The 19,124-nt window shown below is 45.5% G+C and overlaps 43 non-coding genes and 7 pseudogenes across 43 annotated transcripts; all 50 read right to left on the bottom strand.

The window, feature by feature from the left end:
* Nucleotides 1-3,900: 3,900 nt before the first annotated feature.
* Nucleotides 3,901-4,019, bottom strand: LOC123437416. The gene has a single exon (XR_006628597.1). It is a non-coding gene; the product is annotated as a 5S ribosomal RNA (ribosomal RNA).
* A 185-nt stretch (nucleotides 4,020-4,204) lies between these two features.
* Nucleotides 4,205-4,323, bottom strand: LOC123432566. Its single transcript, XR_006624143.1, has one exon. It is a non-coding gene; the product is annotated as a 5S ribosomal RNA (ribosomal RNA).
* Nucleotides 4,324-4,520: 197 nt separating this feature from the next.
* LOC123434982 lies at nucleotides 4,521-4,639 on the bottom strand. Its single transcript, XR_006626244.1, has one exon. It is a non-coding gene; the product is annotated as a 5S ribosomal RNA (ribosomal RNA).
* A 182-nt stretch (nucleotides 4,640-4,821) lies between these two features.
* LOC123435340 lies at nucleotides 4,822-4,940 on the bottom strand. Its single transcript, XR_006626595.1, has one exon. It is a non-coding gene; the product is annotated as a 5S ribosomal RNA (ribosomal RNA).
* Nucleotides 4,941-5,122: 182 nt separating this feature from the next.
* On the bottom strand, nucleotides 5,123-5,241 carry LOC123434025. The gene has a single exon (XR_006625317.1). It is a non-coding gene; the product is annotated as a 5S ribosomal RNA (ribosomal RNA).
* A 191-nt stretch (nucleotides 5,242-5,432) lies between these two features.
* Nucleotides 5,433-5,551, bottom strand: LOC123437892. The gene has a single exon (XR_006629056.1). It is a non-coding gene; the product is annotated as a 5S ribosomal RNA (ribosomal RNA).
* Nucleotides 5,552-5,733: 182 nt separating this feature from the next.
* On the bottom strand, nucleotides 5,734-5,852 carry LOC123436780. The gene has a single exon (XR_006627991.1). It is a non-coding gene; the product is annotated as a 5S ribosomal RNA (ribosomal RNA).
* Nucleotides 5,853-6,091: 239 nt separating this feature from the next.
* On the bottom strand, nucleotides 6,092-6,210 carry LOC123437208. The gene has a single exon (XR_006628401.1). It is a non-coding gene; the product is annotated as a 5S ribosomal RNA (ribosomal RNA).
* A 182-nt stretch (nucleotides 6,211-6,392) lies between these two features.
* Nucleotides 6,393-6,511, bottom strand: LOC123434024. The gene has a single exon (XR_006625316.1). It is a non-coding gene; the product is annotated as a 5S ribosomal RNA (ribosomal RNA).
* A 182-nt stretch (nucleotides 6,512-6,693) lies between these two features.
* On the bottom strand, nucleotides 6,694-6,812 carry LOC123436087. The gene has a single exon (XR_006627323.1). It is a non-coding gene; the product is annotated as a 5S ribosomal RNA (ribosomal RNA).
* A 197-nt stretch (nucleotides 6,813-7,009) lies between these two features.
* LOC123437743 lies at nucleotides 7,010-7,128 on the bottom strand. Its single transcript, XR_006628915.1, has one exon. It is a non-coding gene; the product is annotated as a 5S ribosomal RNA (ribosomal RNA).
* A 182-nt stretch (nucleotides 7,129-7,310) lies between these two features.
* On the bottom strand, nucleotides 7,311-7,429 carry LOC123435489. Its single transcript, XR_006626737.1, has one exon. It is a non-coding gene; the product is annotated as a 5S ribosomal RNA (ribosomal RNA).
* Nucleotides 7,430-7,658: 229 nt separating this feature from the next.
* On the bottom strand, nucleotides 7,659-7,771 carry LOC123433501 (annotated as a pseudogene).
* A 191-nt stretch (nucleotides 7,772-7,962) lies between these two features.
* Nucleotides 7,963-8,081, bottom strand: LOC123436086. Its single transcript, XR_006627322.1, has one exon. It is a non-coding gene; the product is annotated as a 5S ribosomal RNA (ribosomal RNA).
* Nucleotides 8,082-8,238: 157 nt separating this feature from the next.
* Nucleotides 8,239-8,357, bottom strand: LOC123433584 (annotated as a pseudogene).
* A 191-nt stretch (nucleotides 8,358-8,548) lies between these two features.
* LOC123432928 lies at nucleotides 8,549-8,667 on the bottom strand. Its single transcript, XR_006624494.1, has one exon. It is a non-coding gene; the product is annotated as a 5S ribosomal RNA (ribosomal RNA).
* Nucleotides 8,668-8,855: 188 nt separating this feature from the next.
* On the bottom strand, nucleotides 8,856-8,974 carry LOC123432813. Its single transcript, XR_006624382.1, has one exon. It is a non-coding gene; the product is annotated as a 5S ribosomal RNA (ribosomal RNA).
* A 194-nt stretch (nucleotides 8,975-9,168) lies between these two features.
* On the bottom strand, nucleotides 9,169-9,287 carry LOC123436084. The gene has a single exon (XR_006627320.1). It is a non-coding gene; the product is annotated as a 5S ribosomal RNA (ribosomal RNA).
* A 182-nt stretch (nucleotides 9,288-9,469) lies between these two features.
* Nucleotides 9,470-9,588, bottom strand: LOC123436350. The gene has a single exon (XR_006627578.1). It is a non-coding gene; the product is annotated as a 5S ribosomal RNA (ribosomal RNA).
* Nucleotides 9,589-9,793: 205 nt separating this feature from the next.
* LOC123433521 lies at nucleotides 9,794-9,906 on the bottom strand (annotated as a pseudogene).
* Nucleotides 9,907-10,097: 191 nt separating this feature from the next.
* LOC123436083 lies at nucleotides 10,098-10,216 on the bottom strand. The gene has a single exon (XR_006627319.1). It is a non-coding gene; the product is annotated as a 5S ribosomal RNA (ribosomal RNA).
* A 154-nt stretch (nucleotides 10,217-10,370) lies between these two features.
* Nucleotides 10,371-10,489, bottom strand: LOC123433582 (annotated as a pseudogene).
* A 194-nt stretch (nucleotides 10,490-10,683) lies between these two features.
* Nucleotides 10,684-10,802, bottom strand: LOC123432332. Its single transcript, XR_006623921.1, has one exon. It is a non-coding gene; the product is annotated as a 5S ribosomal RNA (ribosomal RNA).
* A 188-nt stretch (nucleotides 10,803-10,990) lies between these two features.
* Nucleotides 10,991-11,109, bottom strand: LOC123436082. Its single transcript, XR_006627318.1, has one exon. It is a non-coding gene; the product is annotated as a 5S ribosomal RNA (ribosomal RNA).
* Nucleotides 11,110-11,303: 194 nt separating this feature from the next.
* LOC123436081 lies at nucleotides 11,304-11,422 on the bottom strand. Its single transcript, XR_006627317.1, has one exon. It is a non-coding gene; the product is annotated as a 5S ribosomal RNA (ribosomal RNA).
* A 182-nt stretch (nucleotides 11,423-11,604) lies between these two features.
* On the bottom strand, nucleotides 11,605-11,723 carry LOC123431734. The gene has a single exon (XR_006623322.1). It is a non-coding gene; the product is annotated as a 5S ribosomal RNA (ribosomal RNA).
* Nucleotides 11,724-11,914: 191 nt separating this feature from the next.
* LOC123433112 lies at nucleotides 11,915-12,033 on the bottom strand. The gene has a single exon (XR_006624665.1). It is a non-coding gene; the product is annotated as a 5S ribosomal RNA (ribosomal RNA).
* Nucleotides 12,034-12,227: 194 nt separating this feature from the next.
* On the bottom strand, nucleotides 12,228-12,346 carry LOC123432369. Its single transcript, XR_006623955.1, has one exon. It is a non-coding gene; the product is annotated as a 5S ribosomal RNA (ribosomal RNA).
* Nucleotides 12,347-12,540: 194 nt separating this feature from the next.
* On the bottom strand, nucleotides 12,541-12,659 carry LOC123436701. Its single transcript, XR_006627914.1, has one exon. It is a non-coding gene; the product is annotated as a 5S ribosomal RNA (ribosomal RNA).
* A 182-nt stretch (nucleotides 12,660-12,841) lies between these two features.
* On the bottom strand, nucleotides 12,842-12,960 carry LOC123432402. The gene has a single exon (XR_006623987.1). It is a non-coding gene; the product is annotated as a 5S ribosomal RNA (ribosomal RNA).
* A 209-nt stretch (nucleotides 12,961-13,169) lies between these two features.
* LOC123437890 lies at nucleotides 13,170-13,288 on the bottom strand. Its single transcript, XR_006629054.1, has one exon. It is a non-coding gene; the product is annotated as a 5S ribosomal RNA (ribosomal RNA).
* A 182-nt stretch (nucleotides 13,289-13,470) lies between these two features.
* LOC123434022 lies at nucleotides 13,471-13,589 on the bottom strand. The gene has a single exon (XR_006625315.1). It is a non-coding gene; the product is annotated as a 5S ribosomal RNA (ribosomal RNA).
* A 179-nt stretch (nucleotides 13,590-13,768) lies between these two features.
* LOC123438760 lies at nucleotides 13,769-13,887 on the bottom strand. Its single transcript, XR_006629884.1, has one exon. It is a non-coding gene; the product is annotated as a 5S ribosomal RNA (ribosomal RNA).
* Nucleotides 13,888-14,069: 182 nt separating this feature from the next.
* On the bottom strand, nucleotides 14,070-14,188 carry LOC123438759. Its single transcript, XR_006629883.1, has one exon. It is a non-coding gene; the product is annotated as a 5S ribosomal RNA (ribosomal RNA).
* Nucleotides 14,189-14,367: 179 nt separating this feature from the next.
* Nucleotides 14,368-14,486, bottom strand: LOC123436700. Its single transcript, XR_006627913.1, has one exon. It is a non-coding gene; the product is annotated as a 5S ribosomal RNA (ribosomal RNA).
* Nucleotides 14,487-14,668: 182 nt separating this feature from the next.
* On the bottom strand, nucleotides 14,669-14,787 carry LOC123434021. The gene has a single exon (XR_006625314.1). It is a non-coding gene; the product is annotated as a 5S ribosomal RNA (ribosomal RNA).
* Nucleotides 14,788-14,975: 188 nt separating this feature from the next.
* Nucleotides 14,976-15,094, bottom strand: LOC123437889. Its single transcript, XR_006629053.1, has one exon. It is a non-coding gene; the product is annotated as a 5S ribosomal RNA (ribosomal RNA).
* Nucleotides 15,095-15,279: 185 nt separating this feature from the next.
* On the bottom strand, nucleotides 15,280-15,398 carry LOC123437331. Its single transcript, XR_006628517.1, has one exon. It is a non-coding gene; the product is annotated as a 5S ribosomal RNA (ribosomal RNA).
* A 187-nt stretch (nucleotides 15,399-15,585) lies between these two features.
* LOC123433499 lies at nucleotides 15,586-15,698 on the bottom strand (annotated as a pseudogene).
* Nucleotides 15,699-15,892: 194 nt separating this feature from the next.
* On the bottom strand, nucleotides 15,893-16,011 carry LOC123436080. Its single transcript, XR_006627316.1, has one exon. It is a non-coding gene; the product is annotated as a 5S ribosomal RNA (ribosomal RNA).
* Nucleotides 16,012-16,199: 188 nt separating this feature from the next.
* Nucleotides 16,200-16,318, bottom strand: LOC123432331. The gene has a single exon (XR_006623920.1). It is a non-coding gene; the product is annotated as a 5S ribosomal RNA (ribosomal RNA).
* A 185-nt stretch (nucleotides 16,319-16,503) lies between these two features.
* Nucleotides 16,504-16,621, bottom strand: LOC123433320. Its single transcript, XR_006624848.1, has one exon. It is a non-coding gene; the product is annotated as a 5S ribosomal RNA (ribosomal RNA).
* Nucleotides 16,622-16,815: 194 nt separating this feature from the next.
* Nucleotides 16,816-16,913, bottom strand: LOC123433555 (annotated as a pseudogene).
* A 200-nt stretch (nucleotides 16,914-17,113) lies between these two features.
* LOC123437969 lies at nucleotides 17,114-17,232 on the bottom strand. The gene has a single exon (XR_006629129.1). It is a non-coding gene; the product is annotated as a 5S ribosomal RNA (ribosomal RNA).
* A 196-nt stretch (nucleotides 17,233-17,428) lies between these two features.
* Nucleotides 17,429-17,547, bottom strand: LOC123435640. Its single transcript, XR_006626884.1, has one exon. It is a non-coding gene; the product is annotated as a 5S ribosomal RNA (ribosomal RNA).
* A 179-nt stretch (nucleotides 17,548-17,726) lies between these two features.
* On the bottom strand, nucleotides 17,727-17,845 carry LOC123437628. Its single transcript, XR_006628803.1, has one exon. It is a non-coding gene; the product is annotated as a 5S ribosomal RNA (ribosomal RNA).
* A 200-nt stretch (nucleotides 17,846-18,045) lies between these two features.
* On the bottom strand, nucleotides 18,046-18,164 carry LOC123433284. The gene has a single exon (XR_006624813.1). It is a non-coding gene; the product is annotated as a 5S ribosomal RNA (ribosomal RNA).
* A 182-nt stretch (nucleotides 18,165-18,346) lies between these two features.
* Nucleotides 18,347-18,465, bottom strand: LOC123434020. The gene has a single exon (XR_006625313.1). It is a non-coding gene; the product is annotated as a 5S ribosomal RNA (ribosomal RNA).
* Nucleotides 18,466-18,658: 193 nt separating this feature from the next.
* LOC123433592 lies at nucleotides 18,659-18,771 on the bottom strand (annotated as a pseudogene).
* A 203-nt stretch (nucleotides 18,772-18,974) lies between these two features.
* LOC123438658 lies at nucleotides 18,975-19,093 on the bottom strand. Its single transcript, XR_006629790.1, has one exon. It is a non-coding gene; the product is annotated as a 5S ribosomal RNA (ribosomal RNA).
* Nucleotides 19,094-19,124: the final 31 nt, after the last annotated feature.

The following is a 19,124-nucleotide window of genomic DNA, read 5'->3' as shown; positions in this document are numbered from 1 at the left end:
TAGGGCACCTCGTATTTCCGTTGAGATGACACAGTATAGACTGAGGTTTAGAGAAATCTAAACTGTCGTTTCTTGAAAGTTAGGGGCTTCGACACTTATGTGAAAAAGTTTCAGTATGATAAGCTCGAACCCAAAGCGGACAAATGCATCTTCATAGGATATCCAAAACAGTTGGATACATCTCCTATCTCAGATCCAAAAGCAAAGTGTTTGTTTCTAGAAACGGATCCTTTCTCGAGGAAAGGTTTCTCTCGAAAGAATTGAGTGGGAGGGTAGTAGAACTTGATGAGGTTATTGAACCATCACTTCAACCAGTGTGTAGCAGGGCGCAGGAAGTTGTTCCTGTGGCGCCTACACCAATTGAAGTGGAAGCTGATGATGGTGATCATTGAGCTTCGAATCAAGTCACTATAAACCTCGTAGGTCGACAAGGTCGCGTACTGCTGCAGAGTAGTACGGTAACCCTGTCTTGGAGGTCATGTTGTTGAGCAACAGTGAACCTACGAGTTATGGAGAAAGCGATGGTGGGCCCAGATTCCGACAAATGGCTGGAAGCCATGAAATCCGAGAGAGGATCCATGTATGAAAACAAAGTGTAGACTTTAAAAGAACTACTTGATGGTCATAAGACTATTGAGTAAAGATGGATCTTTAAAAGAAGACAGACGATGATGGTGATAAGTCACTATTAAGAAAAGCTCGACTTGTCGCAAAGATGTTTTCGATAAGATCAAACAGTTGACTATGATGAGACTTTCTCACTCGTAGCGATGCTAAAAGTCTGTTAGAATTATGTTAGTTGTTGATGCATTATTTATGAAATATTGCACGTAGGATGTCAAAACATTGTTTTCTCGACGGTTTCCTTGAGCAAACATTGTATGTGATACAACCAGAAGGTTTTGTCGATCCTAAAGATACTAGCAAGTATGCAAGCTCCAGTAATCCTTCAATGGACTGGTGCAAGCATCTCGGAGTTGGAATATACACTTTGATGAGATGATCAAAGATTTTGGGTTTGTACAAGGTTTATGAGAAACTTGTATTTCCAAAGAAGTGAGTGGGAGCACTATAGAATTTCTGATAGGTATATGCGGTTGACATATTGTGGATCAGAAGTAATGTAGAATTTCTGTAAAGCATACAAGGTTGTTTGAAAGAAGTTTTCAAAGGAGTACCTGGATTACGCTACTTGAACGTTGAGCATCAAAGATCTATGGAGATAGATCGAAAGCGCTTAATAGAAGTTTCAACAAGATGCATGCCTTGACAAGTTTTTGAAAGAGTTCAAAATAGACCAGCAAAGAAGGAGTTCTTGGTTGCGTTGTGAGGTGTGAATTTGAGTAAGACTCAAAACCCGACCACGGCAGAATAAAGAGAATAGACGAAGGTCGTCTTCTATGCCTTAGCCGTAGAATCTAAAGTATGCCATGCTGTGTACCGCACCTGAAGTGTGCCTTGACTCAAAGTATGTTGAGAGGTACAGAGAGTGATCCATGATTGAATCACTAGCAGCGGTCGAAATTTATCCTTAGTAACTATTGGACTAAGGAATTTTTCTCGATTATGGAGGTGGTTAAAGAGTTTGTCGTAAAGGGTTACGTCAATGCAAGCTTTGACACTAATCCGGATAACTATGAGTAGTGAAACGGATTCATATAGTAGAGTAGATATTTGGAGCATTTTCGAATAGCACGTAGTAGCAGCATCTATAAGATGACATAAAGATTTGTAAAGAACGCACGAATCTGAAAGTTTTAGAACCGTTGACTAAAACCTCTCTCACGAGCAAGACTTGATCAGACCCCATAACTATATGGGTGTTGGATTCATTGGAATCACATGGTGATGTGAACTAGATTATTGACTCTAGTGCAAGTGGGAGACTGTTGGAAATATGCCCTAGAGGCAATAATAAATTAGTTATTATTATATTTCTTAGTTCATGATAATCGTTTATTATCCATGCTATAATTGTATTGATTGGAAACACAATACTTGTGTGGACACATAGACAAAACACTGTCCCTAGTAAGCCTCTAGTTGACTAGCTCGTTGTTCAAAAGATGGTCAAGGTTTCCTGGCCATAGGCAAGTGTTGTCACTTGATAACGGGATCACATCATTAGGAGAATCATGTGATGGACTAGACCCAAACTAATAGACGTAGCATGTTGATTGTGTCATTTTGTTGCTACTGTTTTCTGCGTGTCAAGTATTTATTCCTATGACCATGAGATCATATAACTCACTGACACCGGAGGAATGCTTTGTGTGTATCAAACGTCGCAACGTAACTGGGTGACTATAAAGATGCTCTACAGGTATCTCCGAAGGTGTTAGTTGAGTTAGTATGGATCAAGACTGGGATTTGTCACTCCGTGTGAACGGAGAGGTATCTCGGGGCCCACTCGGTAATACAACATCACACACAAGCCTTGCAAGCAATGTAACTTAGTGTAAGTTGCGGGATCTTGTATTACGGAACGAGTAAAGAGACTTGCCAGTAAACGAGATTGAAATAGGTATGCGGATACTGACGATCGAATCTCGGGCAAGTAACATACCGAAGGACAAAGGGAATGACATACGGGATTATATGAATCCTTGGCACTGAGGTTCAAACGATAAGATCTTCGTAGAATATGTAGGATCCAATATGGGCATCCAGGTCCCGCTATTGGATATTGACCGAGGAGTCACTCGGGTCATGTCTACATAGTTCTCGAACCCGCAGGGTCTGCACACTTAAGGTTCGACGTTGTTTTATGCGTATTTGAGTTATATGGTTGGTTACCGAATGTTGTTCGGAGTCCCGGATGAGATCACGGACGTCACGAGGGTTTCCGGAATGGTCCGGAAACGAAGATTGATATATAGGATGACCTCATTTGGTTACCGGAAGGTTTTCGTGCATTACCGGAAAAGTTTCGGGCTCATCGGTAGTGTACCGGGAGTGCCGGGAGGGGTGCCGGGGACCATCGGGAGGGGTGTCACGCCCCAAGGGGTCTCATGGGCTATGGGAAGAGATAAACCAGCCCCTAGTGGGCTGGAATAAGTTCCCACTAAGGCCCATAAGGTTTGAGAAGGAAAAAACACAAGGTGGAAAGAGTTTCCAAGTGGGAAGGTGGAATCCTACTCCAAGTAGGATTGGAGTAGGACTCCTCCACCTCCAATTTCGGCCAAACCTTTAGGTTTTGAGGCTGCCTCCTCCCCTCCCTCCCACCTATATATACGGAGGTTTTAGGGCTGATTTGAGACGACTTTTCTCACGGCTGCCCGACCACATACCTCCATAGTTTTCCCTCTAGATCGCGTTTCTGCGGAGCTCGGACGGAGCCCTGCTGAGACGAGATCATCACCAACCTCCGGAGCGCCGTCACGCTGCCGGAGAACTCTTCTACCTCTCCGTCTCTCTTGCTGGATCAAGAAGGCCGAGATCATCGTCGAGCTGTACGTGTGCTGAACGCGGAGGTGCCGTCCGTTCGGTACTAGATCGTGGGACTGATCGCGGGATTGTTCGCGGGGCGGATCGAGGGACGTGAGGACGTTCCACTACATCAACCGCGATCTCTAATCGCTTCTGCTGTACGATCTACAAGGGTACGTAGATCACTCATCCCCTCTCGTAGATGGACATCACCATGATAGGTCTTCGTGCGCGTAGGAAATTTTTTGTTTCCCTTGCGACGTTCCCCAACACAACTATCTATTTGTTCCTTATGCTTGCCCTACTACTACTACTACTACTACTACTACTACTACTACTACTACTAGTCGTTGGGTGTCAAGCGCGGTGGGAAAAGTCACACAGTAATCGTCAAAAATAAGAAAATGAGGTCATATAGATCACGCTCCCGCGTCATCCTTGTCACGTGGCGCAAAAATATATTTAAAAAGGGGAATGCAACACGAGGACTTCCCAGGAGGTCACCCATCCTAGTACTACTCTCGCCCAAGCACGCTTAACTTCGGAGTTCTGATGGGATCCGGTGCTTTAGTGTTGGTATGATCGCATCCGACATGCAACTATGTATTTGTTCCTTATGCTTGCCCCTACTACTACTACTACTACTACTAGTCGTTGGGTGTCAAGCGCGGTGGGAAAAGTCACACAGTAATCGTCAAAAATAAGAAAATGAGGTCATATAGATCACGGTCTCGCGTCATCCTTGTCACGTGGCGCAAAAATATATTTAAAAAGGGGAATGCAACACGAGGACTTCCCAGGAGGTCACCCATCCTAGTACTACTCTCTCCCAAGCACGCTTAACTTCGGAGTTCTGATGGGATCCGGTGCTTTAGTGCTGGTATGATCGGATCCGACATGCAACTATCTATTTGTTCCTTATGCTTGCCCCTACTACTACTACTACTACTACTACTACTACTACTAGTCGTTGGGTGTCAAGCGCGGTGGGAAAAGTCACACAGTAATCGTCAAAAATAAGAAAATGAGGTCATATAGATCACGGTCCCGCGTCATCCTTGTCACGTGGCGCAAAAATATATTTAAAAAGGGGAATGCAACACGAGGACTTCCCAAGAGGTCACCCATCCTAGTACTACTCTCGCCCAAGCACGCTTAACTTCGGAGTTCTGATGGGATCCGGTGCTTTAGTGCTGGTATGATCGCATCCGACATGCAACTATCTATTTGTTCCTTATGCTTGCCCCTACTACTACTACTAGTACTAGTCGTTGGGTGTCAAGCGCGGTGGGAAAAGTCACACAGTAATCGTCAAAAATAAGAAAATGAGGTCATATAGATCACGCTCCCGCGTCATCCTTGTCACGTGGCGCAAAAATATATTTAAAAAGGGGAATGCAACACGAGGACTTCCCAGGAGGTCACCCATCCTAGTACTACTCTCGCCCAAGCACGCTTAACTTCGGAGTTCTGATGAGATCCGGTGCTTTAGTGCTGGTATGATCGCATCCGACATGCAACTATCTATTTGTTCCTTATGCTTGCCCCTACTACTACTACTACTACTAGTCGTTGGGTGTCAAGCGCGGTGGGAAAAGTCACACAGTAATCGTCAAAAATAAGAAAATGAGGTCATATAGATCACGGTCCCGCGTCATCCTTGTCACGTGGCGCAAAAATATATTTAAAAAGGGGAATGCAACACGAGGACTTCCCAGGAGGTCACCCATCCTAGTACTACTCTCGCCCAAGCACGCTTAACTTCGGAGTTCTGATGGGATCCGGTGCTTTAGTGCTGGTATGATCGCATCCAACATGCAACTATCTATTTGTTCCTTATGCTTGCCCCTACTACTACTACTACTACTACTACTACTAGTCGTTGGGTGTCAAGCGCGGTAGGAAAAGTCACACAGTAATCGTCAAAAATAAGTAAATGAGGTCATATAGATCACGCTCCCGCGTCATCCTTGTCACGTGGCGCAAAAATATATTTAAAAAGGGGAATGCAACACGAGGACTTCCCAGGAGGTCACCCATCCTAGTACTACTCTCGCCCAAGCACGCTTAACTTCGGAGTTCTGATGGGATCCGGTGCTTTAGTGCTGTTATGATCGCATCCGACATGCAACTATCTATTTGTTCCTTATGCTTGCCCCTACTACTACTACTACTACTAGTCGTTGGGTGTCAAGCACGGTGGGAAAAGTCACACAGTAATCGTCAAAAATAAGAAAATGAGGTCATATAGATCACGCTCCCGCGTCATCCTTGTCACGTGGCGCAAAAATATATTTAAAAAGGGGAATGCAACACGAGGACTTCCCAGGAGGTCACCCATCCTAGTACTACTCTCGCCCAAGCATGCTTAACTTCGGAGTTCTGATGGGATCCGGTGCTTTAGTGCTGGTATGATCGCATCCGACATGCAACTATCTATTTGTTCCTTATGCTTGCCCCTACTACTACTACTACTACTACTACTACTACTACTACTACTACTACTACTACTACTACTACTACTACTACTACTACTAGTCGTTGGGTGTCAAGCGCGGTGGGAAAAGTCACACAATAATCGTCAAAAATAAGAAAATGAGGTCATATAGATCACGGTCCCGCGTCATCCTTGTCACGTGGCGCAAAAATATATTTAAAAAGGGGAATGCAACACGAGGACTTCCCAAGAGGTCACCCATCCTAGTACTACTCTCGCCCAAGCACGCTTAACTTCGGAGTTCTGATGGGATCCGGTGCTTTAGTCCTGGTATGATCGCATCCGACATGCAACTATCTATTTGTTCCTTATGCTTGCCCCTACTACTACTACTACTACTAGTCGTTGGGTGTCAAGCGCGGTGGGAAAAGTCACACAGTAATCGTCAAAAATAAGAAAATGAGGTCATATAGATCACGCTCCCGCGTCATCCTTGTCACGTGGCGCAAAAATATATTTAAAAAGGGGAATGCAACACGAGGACTTCCCAGGAGGTCACCCATCCTAGTACTACTCTCGCCCAAGCACGCTTAACTTCGGAGTTCTGATGGGATCCGGTGCTTTAGTGCTGGTATGATCGCATCCGACATGCAACTATCTATTTGTTCCTTATGCTTGCCCCTACTACTACTACTACTACTAGTCGTTGGGTGTCAAGCGCGGTGGGAAAAGTCACACAGTAATCGTCAAAAATAAGTAAATGAGGTCATATAGATCACGGTCCCGCGTCATCCTTGTCACGTGGCGCAAAAATATATTTAAAAAGGGGAATGCAACACGAGGACTTCCCAGGAGGTCACCCATCCTAGTACTACTCTCGCCCAAGCACGCTTAACTTTGGAGTTCTGATGGGATCCGGTGCTTTAGTGCTGGTATGATCGCATCCAACATGCAACTATCTATTTGTTCCTTATGCTTGCCCCTACTACTACTACTACTACTACTACTACTACTACTAGTCGTTGGGTGTCAAGCGCGGTGGGAAAAGTCACACAGTAATCGTCAAAAATAAGAAAATGAGGTCATATAGATCACGCTCCCGCGTCATCCTTGTCACGTGGCGCAAAAATATATTTAAAAAGGGGAATGCAACACGAGGACTTCCCAGGAGGTCACCCATCCTAGTACTACTCTCGCGCAAGCACGCTTAACTTCGGAGTTCTGATGGGATCCGGTGCTTTAGTGCTGTTATGATCGCATCCGACATGCAACTATCTATTTGTTCCTTATGCTTGCCCCTACTACTACTACTACTACTAGTCGTTGGGTGTCAAGCACGGTGGGAAAAGTCACACAGTAATCGTCAAAAATAAGAAAATGAGGTCATATAGATCACGCTCCCGCGTCATCCTTGTCACGTGGCGCAAAAATATATTTAAAAAGGGGAATGCAACACGAGGACTTCCCAGGAGGTCACCCATCCTAGTACTACTCTCGTCCAAGCACGCTTAACTTCGGAGTTCTGATGGGATCCGGTGCTTTAGTGCTGGTATGATCGCATCCGACATGCAACTATCTATTTGTTCCTTATGCTTGCCCCTAGTACTACTACTACTACTACTACTACTACTACTACTACTACTACTACTACTACTACTACTACTACTACTACTACTACTACTACTACTACTACTACTAGTCGTTGGGTGTCAAGCGCGGTGGGAAAAGTCACATAGTAATCGTCAAAAATAAGAAAATAAGGTCATATAGATCACGCTCCCGCGTCATCCTTGTCACGTGGCGCAAAAATAGAGGTCACCCATCCTAGTACTACTCTCGCCCAAGCACGCTTAACTTCGGAGTTCTGATGGGATCCGGTGCTTTAGTGCTGGTATGATCGCATCCGACATGCAACTATCTATTTGTTCCTTATGCTTGCCCCTACTACTACTACTACTACTACTACTACTAGTCGTTGGGTGTCAAGCGCGGTGGGAAAAGTCACACAGTAATCGTCAAAAATAAGAAAATGAGGTCATATAGATCACGCTCCCGCGTCATCCTTGTCACGTGGCGCAAAAATATATTTAAAAAGGGGAATGCAACACGAGGACTTCCCAGGAGGTCACCCATCCTAGTACTACTCTCGCCCAAGCACGCTTAACTTTGGAGTTCTGATGGGATCCGGTGCTTTAGTGCTGGTATGATCGCATCCGACATGCAACTATCTATTTGTTCCTTATGCTTGCCCCTACTACTACTACTACTACTACTACTAGTCGTTGGGTGTCAAGCACGGTGGGAAAAGTCACACAGTAATCGTCAAAAATAAGAAAATGAGGTCATATAGATCACGCTCCCGCGTCATCCTCGTCACGTGGCGCAAAAATATATTTAAAAAACACCCATCCTAGTACTACTCTCGCCCAAGCACGCTTAACTTTGGAGTTCTGATGGGATCCGGTGCTTTAGTGCTGGTATGATCGCATCCGACATGCAACTATCTATTTGTTCCTTATGCTTGCCCCTACTACTACTACTACTACTACTACTACTAGTCGTTGGGTGTCAAGCACGGTGGGAAAAGTCACACAGTAATCGTCAAAAATAAGAAAATGAGGTCATATAGATCACGCTCCCGCGTCATCCTCGTCACGTGGCGCAAAAATATATTTAAAAAGAGGAATGCAACACGAGGACTTCCCAGGAGGTCACCCATCCTAGTACTACTCCCGCCCGAGCACGCTTAACTTCGAAGTTCTGATGGGATCCGATGCTTTAGTGCTGTTATGATCGCATCCGACATGCAACTATCTATTTGTTCCTTATGCTTTCCCGTACTACTACTACTACTACTACTACTAGTCGTTGGGTGTCAAGCGCGGTGGGAAAAGTCACACAGTAATCGTCAAAAATAAGAAAATGAGGTCATATAGATCACGCTCCCGCGTCATCCTTGTCACGTGGCGCAAAAATATATTTAAAAAGGGGAATGCAACACGAGGACTTCCCAGGAGGTCACCCATCCTAGTACTACTTTCGCCCAAGCACGCTTAACTTCGGAGTTCTGATGGGATCCGATGCTTTAGTGCTGGTATGATCGGATCCGACATGCAACTATCTATTTGTTCCTTATGCTTGCCCCTACTACTACTACTACTACCACTACTACTACTAGTCGTTGGGTGTCAAGCGCGGTGGGAAAAGTCACACAGTAATCGTCAAAAATAAGAAAATGAGGTCATATAGATCACGCTCCCGCGCCATCCTTGTCACGTGGCGCAAAAATATATTTAAAAAGGGGAATGCAACACGAGGACTTCCCAGGAGGTCACCCATCCTAGTACTACTCTCGCCCAAGCACGCTTAACTTTGGAGTTCTGATGGGATCCGGTGCTTTAGTGCTGGTATGATCGCATCCGACATGCAACTATCTATTTGTTCCTTATGCTTGCCCCTACTACTACTACTACTACTAGTCGTTGGGTGTCAAGCACGGTGGGAAAAGTCACACAGTAATCGTCAAAAATAAGAAAATGAGGTCATATAGATCACGCTCCCGCGTCATCCTTGTCACGTGGCGCAAAAATATATTTAAAAAGGGGAATGCAACACGAGGACTTCCCAGGAGGTCACCCATCCTAGTACTACTCTCGCCCAAGCACGCTTACCTTCGGAGTTCTGATGGGATCCGGTGCTTTAGTGCTGGTATGATCGCATCCGACATGCAACTATCTATTTGTTCCTTATGCTTGCCCCTAGTACTACTACTACTACTACTACTACTACTACTACTACTACTACTACTACTACTACTACTACTACTACTACTAGTCGTTGGGTGTCAAGCGCGGTGGGAAAAGTCACATAGTAATCGTCAAAAATAAGAAAATAAGGTCATATAGATCACGCTCCCGCGTCATCCTTGTCACGTGGCGCAAAAATAGAGGTCACCCATCCTAGTACTACTCTCGCCCAAGCACGCTTAACTTCGGAGTTCTGATGGGATCCGGTGCTTTAGTGCTGGTATGATCGCATCCGACATGCAACTATCTATTTGTTCCTTATGCTTGCCCCTACTACTACTACTACTACTACTACTACTAGTCGTTGGGTGTCAAGCGCGGTGGGAAAAGTCACACAGTAATCGTCAAAAATAAGAAAATGAGGTCATATAGATCACGCTCCCGCGTCATCCTTGTCACGTGGCGCAAAAATATATTTAAAAAGGGGAATGCAACACGAGGACTTCCCAGGAGGTCACCCATCCTAGTACTACTCTCGCCCAAGCACGCTTAACTTTGGAGTTCTGATGGGATCCGGTGCTTTAGTGCTGGTATGATCGCATCCGACATGCAACTATCTATTTGTTCCTTATGCTTGCCCCTACTACTACTACTACTACTACTAGTCGTTGGGTGTCAAGCACGGTGGGAAAAGTCACACAGTAATCGTCAAAAATAAGAAAATGAGGTCATATAGATCACGCTCCCGCGTCATCCTCGTCACGTGGCGCAAAAATATATTTAAAAAACACCCATCCTAGTACTACTCTCGCCCAAGCACGCTTAACTTTGGAGTTCTGATGGGATCCGGTGCTTTAGTGCTGGTATGATCGCATCCGACATGCAACTATCTATTTGTTCCTTATGCTTGCCCCTACTACTACTACTACTACTACTACTACTACTAGTCGTTGGGTGTCAAGCACGGTGGGAAAAGTCACACAGTAATCGTCAAAAATAAGAAAATGAGGTCATATAGATCACGCTCCCGCGTCATCCTCGTCACGTGGCGCAAAAATATATTTAAAAAGAGGAATGCAACACGAGGACTTCCCAGGAGGTCACCCATCCTAGTACTACTCCCGCCCGAGCACGCTTAACTTCGGAGTTCTGATGGGATCCGATGCTTTAGTGCTGTTATGATCGCATCCGACATGCAACTATCTATTTGTTCCTTATGCTTTCCCGTACTACTACTACTACTACTACTACTAGTCGTTGGGTGTCAAGCGCGGTGGGAAAAGTCACACAGTAATCGTCAAAAATAAGAAAATGAGGTCATATAGATCACGCTCCCGCGTCATCCTTGTCACGTGGCGCAAAAATATATTTAAAAAGGGGAATGCAACACGAGGACTTCCCAGGAGGTCACCCATCCTAGTACTACTCTCGCCCAAGCACGCTTAACTTTGGAGTTCTGATGGGATCCGGTGCTTTAGTGCTGGTATGATCGCATCCGACATGCAACTATCTATTTGTTCCTTATGCTTGCCCCTACTACTACTACTACTACCACTACTACTACTAGTCGTTGGGTGTCAAGCGCGGTGGGAAAAGTCACACAGTAATCGTCAAAAATAAGAAAATGAGGTCATATAGATCACGCTCCCGCGCCATCCTTGTCACGTGGCGCAAAAATATATTTAAAAAGGGGAATGCAACACGAGGACTTCCCAGGAGGTCACCCATCCTAGTACTACTCTCGCCCAAGCACGCTTAACTTTGGAGTTCTGATGGGATCCGGTGCTTTAGTGCTGGTATGATCGCATCCGACATGCAACTATCTATTTGTTCCTTATGCTTGCCCCTACTACTACTACTACTACTAGTCGTTGGGTGTCAAGCACGGTGGGAAAAGTCACACAGTAATCGTCAAAAATAAGAAAATGAGGTCATATAGATCACGCTCCCGCGTCATCCTCGTCATGTGGCGCAAAAATATATTTAAAAAGGGGGATGCAACACGAGGACTTCCCAGGAGGTCACCCATCCTAGTACTACTCTCGCCCAAGCACGCTTAACTTCGGAGTTCTGATGGGATCCGATGCTTTAGTGCTGTTATGATCGCATCCGACATGCAACTATCTATTTGTTCCTTATGCTTTCCCGTACTACTACTACTACTACTACTACTACTAGTCGTTGGGTGTCAAGCGCGGTGGGAAAAGTCACACAGTAATCGTCAAAAATAAGAAAATGAGGTCATATAGATCACGCTCCCGCGTCATCCTTGTCACGTGGCGCAAAAATATATTTAAAAAGGGGAATGCAACACGAGGACTTCCGAGGAGGTCACCCATCCTAGTACTACTTTCGCCCAAGCACGCATAACTTCGGAGTTCTGATGGGATCCGATGCTTTAGTGCTGGTATGATCGCATCCGACATGCAACTATCTATTTGTTCCTTATGCTTGCCCCTACTACTACTACTACTACTACTACTACTACTAGTCGTTGGGTGTCAAGCGCGGTGGGAAAAGTCACACAGTAATCGTCAAAAATAAGAAAATGAGGTCATATAGATCACGCTCCCGCGTCATCCTTGTCACGTGGCGCAAAAATATATTTAAAAAGGGGAATGCAACACGAGGACTTCCGAGGAGGTCACCCATCCTAGTACTACTTTCGCCCAAGCACGCTTAACTTCGGAGTTCTGATGGGATCCGATGCTTTAGTGCTGGTATGATCGCATCCGACATGCAACTATCTATTTGTTCCTTATGCTTGCCCCTACTACTACTACTACTACTACTACTACTACTAGTCGTTGGGTGTCAAGCGCGGTGGGAAAAGTCACACAGTAATCGTCAAAAATAAGAAAATGAGGTCATATAGATCACGCTCCCGCGTCATCCTTGTCACGTGGCGCAAAAATATATTTAAAAAGGGGAATGCAACACGAGGACTTCCCAGGAGGTCACCCATCCTAGTACTACTCTCGCCCAAGCACGCTTAACTTCGGAGTTCTGATGGGATCCCGTGCTTTAGTGCTGGTATGATCGCATCCGACATGCAACTATCTATTTGTTCCTTATGCTTGCCCCTACTACTACTACTACTACTAGTCGTTGGGTGTCAAGCGCGGTGGGAAAAGTCACACAGTAATCGTCAAAAATAAGAAAATGAGGTCATATAGATCACGGTCCCGCGTCATCCTTGTCACGTGGCGCAAAAATATATTTAAAAAGAGGAATGCAACACGAGGACTTCCCAGGAGGTCACCCATCCTAGTACTACTCTCGCCCAAGCACGCTTAACTTCGGAGTTCTGATGGGATCAGGTGCTTTAGTGCTTGTATGATCGCATCCAACATGCAACTATCTATTTGTTCCTTATGCTTGCCCCTACTACTACTACTACTACTACTACTACTACTACTACTACTACTACTAGTCGTTGGGTGTCAAGCGCGGTGGGAAAAGTCACACAGTAATCGTCAAAAATAAGTAAATGAGGTCATATAGATCATGCTCCCGCGTCATCCTTGTCACGTGGCGCAAAAATATATTTAAAAAGGGGAATGCAACACGAGGACTTCCCAGGAGGTCACCCATCCTAGTACTACTCTCGCCCAAGCACGCTTAACTTCGGAGTTCTGATGGGATCCGGTGCTTTAGTGCTGTTATGATCGCATCCGACATGCAACTATCTATTTGTTCCTTATGCTTGCCCCTACTACTACTACTACTACTAGTCGTTGGGTGTCAAGCACGGTGGGAAAAGTCACACAGTAATCGTCAAAAATAAGAAAATGAGGTCATATAGATCACGCTCCCGCGTCATCCTTGTCACGTGGCGCAAAAATATATTTAAAAAGGGGAATGCAACACGAGGACTTCCCAGGAGGTCACCCATCCTAGTACTACTCTCGCCCAAGCACGCTTAACTTCGGAGTTCTGATGGGATCCGGTGCTTTAGTGCTGGTATGATCGCATCCGACATCCAACTATCTATTTGTTCCTTATGCTTGCCCCTACTACTACTACTACTAGTCGTTGGGTGTCAAGCGCGGTGGGAAAAGTCACACAGTAATCGTCAAAAATAAGAAAATGAGGTCATATAGATCACGCTCCCGCGTCATCCTTGTCACGTGGTGCAAAAATATATTTAAAAAGGGGAATGCAACACGAGGACTTCCCAGGAGGTCACCCATCCTAGTACTACTTTCGCCCAAGCACGCTTAACTTCGGAGTTCTGATGGGATCCGATGCTTTAGTGCTGGTATGATCGCATCCGACATGCAACTATCTATTTGTTCCTTATGCTTGCCCCTACTACTACTACTACTATTAGTCGTTGGGTGTCAAGCGCGGTGGGAAAAGTCACACAGTAATCGTCAAAAATAAGAAAATGAGGTCATATAGATCACGCTCCCGCGTCATCCTTGTCACGTGGCGCAAAAATATATTTAAAAAGGGGAATGCAACACGAGGACTTCCCAGGAGGTCACCCATCCTAGTACTACTTTCGCCCAAGCACGCTTAACTTCGGAGTTCTGATGGGATCCGATGCTTTAGTGCTGGTATGATCGCATCCGACATGCAACTATCTATTTGTTCCTTATGCTTGCCCCTACTACTACTACTACTAGTCGTTGGGTGTCAAGCGCGGTGGGAAAAGTCACACAGTAATCGTCAAAAATAAGAAAATGAGGTCATATAGATCACGCTGCCGCGTCATCCTTGTCACGTGGCGCAAAAATATATTTAAAAAGGGGAATGCAACACGAGGACTTCCCAGGAGGTCACCCATCCTAGTACTACTCTCGCCCAAGCACGCTTAACTTCGGAGTTCTGATGGGATCCCGTGCTTTAGTGCTGGTATGATCGCATCCGACATGCAACTATCTATTTGTTCCTTATGCTTGCCCCTACTACTACTACTACTACTACTCGTTGGGTGTCAAGCGCGGTGGGAAAAGTCACACAGTAATCGTCAAAAATAAGAAAATGAGGTCATATAGATCACGGTCCCGCGTCATCCTTGTCACGTGGCGCAAAAATATATTTAAAAAGGGGAATGCAACACGAGGACTTCCCAGGAGGTCACCCATCCTAGTACTACTCTCGCCCAAGCACGCTTAACTTCGGAGTTCTGATGGGATCCGGTGCTTTAGTGCTGGTATGATCGCATCCAACATGCAACTATCTATTTGTTCCTTATGCTTGCCCCTACTACTACTACTACTACTACTACTAGTCGTTGGGTGTCAAGCGCGGTGGGAAAAGTCACACAGTAATCGTCAAAAATAAGTAAATGAGGTCATATAGATCACGCTCCCGCGTCATCCTTGTCACGTGGCGCAAAAATATATTTAAAAAGGGGAATGCAACACGAGGACTTCCCAGGAGGTCACCCATCCTAGTACTACTCTCGCCCAAGCACGCTTAACTTCGGAGTTCTGATGGGATCCGGTGCTTTAGTGCTGTTATGATCGCATCCGACATGCAACGATCTATTTGTTCCTTATGCTTGCCCCTACTACTACTACTACTACTACTAGTCGTTGGGTGTCAAGCACGGTGGGAAAAGTCACACAGTAATCGTCAAAAATAAGAAAATGAGGTCATATAGATCACGCTCCCGCGTCATCCTTGTCACGTGGCGCAAAAATATATTTAAAAAGGGGAATGCAACACGAGGACTTCCCAGGAGGTCACCCATCCTAGTAATACTCTCGCCCAAGCACGCTTAACTTCGGAGTTCTGATGGGATCCGGTGCTTTAGTGCTGGTATGATCGCATCCGACATGCAACTATCTATTTGTTCCTTATGCTTGCCCCTACTACTACTACTACTACTACTACTACTACTACTACTACTACTACTACTACTACTAGTCGTTGGGTGTCAAGCGCGGTGGGAAAAGTCACATAGTAATCGTCAAAAATAAGAAAATAAGGTCATATAGATCACGCTCCCGCGTCATCCTTGTCACGTGGCGCAAAAATAGAGGTCACCCATCCTAGTACTACTCTCGCCCAAGCACGCTTAACTTCGGAGTTCTGATGGGATCCGGTGCTTTAGTGCTGGTATGATCGCATCCGACATGCAACTATCTATTTGTTCCTTATGCTTGCCCCTACTACTACTACTACTACTACTACTACTACTAGTCGTTGGGTGTCAAGCGCGGTGGGATAAGTCACACAGTAATCGTCAAAAATAAGAAAATGAGGTCATATAGATCACGCTCCCGCGTCATCCTTGTCACGTGGCGCAAAAATATATTTAAAAAGGGGAATGCAACACGAGGACTTCCCAGGAGGTCACCCATCCTAGTACTACTCTCGCCCAAGCACGCTTAACTTTGGAGTTCTGATGGGATCCGGTGCTTTAGTGCTGGTATGATCGCATCCGACATCCAACTATCTATTTGTTCTTTATGCTTGCCCCTACTACTACTACTACTACTACTACTAGTCGTTGGGTGTCAAGCACGGTGGGAAAAGTCACACAGTAATCGTCAAAAATAAGAAAATGAGGTCATATAGATCACGCTCCCGCGTCATCCTCGTCACGTGGCGCAAAAATATATTTAAAAAGGGGAATGCAACACGAGGACTTCCCAGGAGGTCACCCATCCTAGTACTACTCCCGCCCGAGCACGCTTAACTTCGGAGTTCTGATGGGATCCGATGCTTTAGTGCTGTTATGATCGCATCCGACATGCAACTATCTATTTGTTCCTTATGCTTTCCCGTACTACTACTACTACTACTACTAGTCGTTGGGTGTCAAGCGCGGTGGGAAAAGTCACACAGTAATCGTCAAAAATAAGAAAATGAGGTCATATAGATCACGCTCCCGCGTCATCCTTGTCACGTGGCGCAAAAATATATTTAAAAAGGGGAATGCAACACGAGGACTTCCCAGGAGGTCACCATCCTAGTACTACTTTCGCCCAAGCACGCTTAACTTCGGAGTTCTGATGGGATCCGATGCTTTAGTGCTGGTATGATCGGATCCGACATGCAACTATCTATTTGTTCCTTATGCTTGCCCCTACTACTACTACTACTACCACTACTACTACTAGTCGTTGGGTGTCAAGCGCGGTGGGAAAAGTCACACAGTAATCGTCAAAAATAAGAAAATGAGGTCATATAGATCACGCTCCCGCGCCATCCTTGTCACGTGGCGCAAAAATATATTTAAAAAGGGGAATGCAACACGAGGACTTCCCAGGAGGTCGCCCAAGCACGCTTAACTTCGGAGTTCTGATGGGATCCGGTGCTTTAGTGCTGGTATGATCGCATCCGACATGCAACTATCTATTTGTTCCTTATGCTTGCCCCTACTACTACTACTACTACTACTACTACTACTACTACTAGTCGTTGGGTGTCAAGCGCGGTGGGAAAAGTCACACAGTAATCGTCAAAAATAAGAAAATGAGGTCATATAGATCACGCTCCCGCGTCATCCTTGTCACGTGGCGCAAAAATATATTTAAAAAGGGGATTGCAAAACGAGGACTTCCCAGGAGGTCACCCATCCTAGTACTACTCTCGCCCAAGCACGCTTAACTTCGGAGTTCTGATGGGATCCGGTGCTTTAGTGCTGGTATGATCGCATCCGACATGCAACTATCTATTTGTTCCTTATGCTTTCCCCTACTACTACTACTACTACTACTACTACTACTACTAGTCGTTGGGTGTCAAGCGCGGTGGGAAAAGTCACACAGTAATCGTCAAAAATAAGAAAATGAGGTCATATAGATCACGCTCCCGCGTCATCCTTGTCACGTGGCGCAAAAATATATTTCAAAAGGGGATGCAACACGAGGACTTCCCAGGAGGTCACCCATCCTAGTACTACTCTCACCCAAGCACGCTTAACTTCGGAGTTCTGATGGGATCCGGTGCTTTAGTGCTGGTATGATCGCATCCGACATGCAACTATCTATTTGTTCCTTATGCTTGCCCCTACTACTACTACTACTATTCGTTGGGTGTCAAGCGCGGTGGGAAAAGTCACACAGTAATCGTCAAAAATAAGAAAATAAGGTCATATAGATCACGGTCCCGCGTCATCCTTGTCACGTGGCGCAAAAATATATTTAAAAAGGGGAATGCAACACGAGGACTTCCCAGGAGGTCACCCATCCTAGTACTACTCTCGCCCAAGCACGCTTAACTTCGGAGTTTTGATGGGATCCGGTGCTTTAGTGCTGGTATGATCGCATCCGATATGCAACTATCTATTTGTTCCTTATGGTTGCCCCTACTACTACTACTACTACTACTACTACTACTACTACTAGTCGTTGGGTGTGAAACGCGGTGGGAAAAGTCACACAGTAATCGTCAAAAATAAGTAAATGAGGTCATATAGATCACGCTCCCGCGTCATCCTTGTCACGTGGCGCAAAAATATATTTAAAAAGGGGAATGCAACACGAGGACTTCCCAGGAGGTCACCCATCCTAGTACTACTCTCGCCCAAGCACGCTTAACTTCGGAGTTTTGATGGGATCCGGTGCTTTAGTGTAGTTATGATCGCAACCGACATGCAACTATCTATTTGTTCCTTATGCTTGCCCCTACTACTACTACTACTACTAATCGTTGGGTGTCAAGCACGGTGGGAAAAGTCACACAGTAATCGTCAAAAATAAGAAAATGAGGTCATATAGATCACGCTCCCGCGTCATCCTTGTCACGTGGCGCAAAAATATATTTAAAAAGGGGAATGCAACACGAGGACTTCCCAGGAGGTCACCCATCCTAGTACTACTCTCGCCCAAGCACGCTTAACTTCGGAGTTCTGATGGGATCCGGTGCTTTAGTGCTGGTATGATCGCATCCGACATGCAACTATCTATTTGTTCCTTATGCTTGCCCCTACTACTACTACTACTACTACTACTACTACTACTACTACTACTACTACTACTACTACTACTAGTCGTTGGGTGTCAAGCGCGGTGGGAAAAGTCACACAGTAATCGTCAAAAATAAGAAAATGAGGTCATATAGATCACGCTCCCGCGTCATCCTTGTCACGTGGCGCAAAAATAGAGGTCACCCATCCTAGTACTACTCTCGCCCAAGCACGCTTAACTTCGGAGTTCTGATGGGATCCGGTGCTTTAGTGCTCGTATGATCGCATCCGACATGCAACTATCTATTTGTTCCTTATGCTTGCCCCTACTACTACTACTACTACTACTACTACTACTACTACTACTAGTCGTTGGGTGTCAAGCGCGGTGGGAAAAGTCACACAGTAATCGTCAAAAATAAGAAAGTGAGGTCATATAGATCACGCTCCCGCGTCATCCTTGTCACGTGGCGCAAAAATATATTTAAAAAGGGGAATGCAACACGAGGACTTCCCACGAGGTCACCCATCCTAGTACTACTCTCGCCCAAGCACGCTTAACTTCGTAGTTCTGATGGGATCCGGTGCTTTAGTGCTGGTATGATCGCATCCGACATGCAACTATCTATTTGTTCCTTATGCT

The sequence above is a fragment of the Hordeum vulgare genome, chromosome 2H, assembly GCF_904849725.1.
Source record: "Hordeum vulgare subsp. vulgare chromosome 2H, MorexV3_pseudomolecules_assembly, whole genome shotgun sequence".
In the NCBI taxonomy this organism is placed as follows: Eukaryota; Viridiplantae; Streptophyta; class Magnoliopsida; order Poales; family Poaceae; genus Hordeum; species Hordeum vulgare.
Note: the sequence above shows the minus strand (reverse complement) of the source record. Positions and strands in the feature narration are given on the sequence as shown.